Source organism: Astyanax mexicanus, chromosome 7 (assembly GCF_023375975.1).
Source record: "Astyanax mexicanus isolate ESR-SI-001 chromosome 7, AstMex3_surface, whole genome shotgun sequence".
Taxonomy (NCBI): Eukaryota; Metazoa; Chordata; class Actinopteri; order Characiformes; family Acestrorhamphidae; genus Astyanax; species Astyanax mexicanus.
In genome coordinates, this window is record NC_064414.1 from 7674387 (window position 1) to 7676044 (window position 1658).

The window sequence follows — 1658 nt, forward strand, 5'->3', positions numbered from 1 at the left end:
CCGCGTCTGAACTGCCTGAACTCCAGCACCAAAGTTCTCAGATTTCTCTCTTCAGTCTCCTGTACTGATCAGCATGTACTGATGCCATGGTCCAAAGTAAAACATTTTAACGTAATTATATTGGTGCATCTAAAAAAAAAAAGAATAAAATTGAAAAGTTAATTTATTTCATTAATATAGTTTAAAATGTGAAGCTCATATATTATATAGATGTATTACACACAGAGTGATCTATTTTAAGCATTTATTTCTTTTATTGTTGATGATTATGTTTTACAGCCAGTGAAACCCTAAAAATCAGTGTCTCAGAAAATTTGAATATTATATACCAATTGGTACTTTTGGTAATTGCAGTGTGGGCAGTGTGGCAAGTCCTGCTGGAAAATGAAATCCACATCTCCATAAAAGTTGTCAGCAGAGGGAAGCATGAAGTGCTGTAAGATTTTGTGGGAAAACAAAACTACACTGACTTTAGACTTGATAATAAAACACAGTGGATCAACACCAGCAGATGACATGTCTCTCCAAACCATCACTGATCATCAGTAAATTTAACATTTCATTTGGAAATCAAGGGAGCAGAGTCTGGAGGAAGAGTGGAGAGAAACAGTCTTAATCTTAACAGATTAGACAAATCCTGTTTGCCTTCAGGTGCAAGACGTGAAAACAGACTGTTGACGGGGTGTAAGATAACTATAAGCATTGCAATGCACTTTGCACAGGGTGTAAGATAGTGCCTTATGAGTGTATGTAAAATAACAATACATTTAAAAATGATGAATATGAATTATCAATTCCTGCACAAAGCAGGTCTGTGTTGAAGGTTATGAAAAACTGCTAATTAATACCGCCCCTCCCTGCATGGTTTCAACACAAAGCAGGCTGTGACAAAAACTGATTTCAACAGAACTGACACATCCTAATCCAGATCAACGAGGTACTCTCTTGAGAATTTAATCAGAATTCAAGTCTGATGTCATCAGCAGTTTTTCTTAGGAAACTGCTGTGTTTCATCAAAATCTAAGAGTAAACTTGCAACGGGTGGCATTTTGTGGCTCATTAAAAACGTTTAGATACAGAAATCAAATTATAAACCATGATTATGGGCAAAGATACAGAGAATAAATATCCAATAATAACATTTAGAAAGTTTCATTTCCTAAAAGAAAATGCAGGATGGTTGCACAATATAGTTTAGACCAGGTCTCAACTGTTCTCAGCCCATAACGCACATTCTTTCATGGTCGTTAAGTCACGACTCACTTTTTTAATAGAATACAAACCGAACAAATGTATTTTTGAAAAGCAGCCCTCAAAAACACATTGTTTTTGAGTTGTTTTGATGAGCCCATGATGCCACTCTTCAGAGGAGATTCAAATAGGAGAACAACTTGCAATTGGCCACCTTAAATACCTTTTCTCATGATTGGATACACCTGGCTATGAAGTTCAAAGCTCAATGAGGTTACCAAACCAATTTTGTGCTTCAGTAAGTCAGTAAAAAGTAGTTAGGAGTATTCAAATCAAAAAAATGATAAGTTTACCCATACTTTTGCAAATTTTGGTTTAATGCATATTGCACATTTTCTGTTAGTACAATAAACCTCATTTCAGTCCATCAGTTATTAGATATTAGATATGTTGCAGACACCCAAATA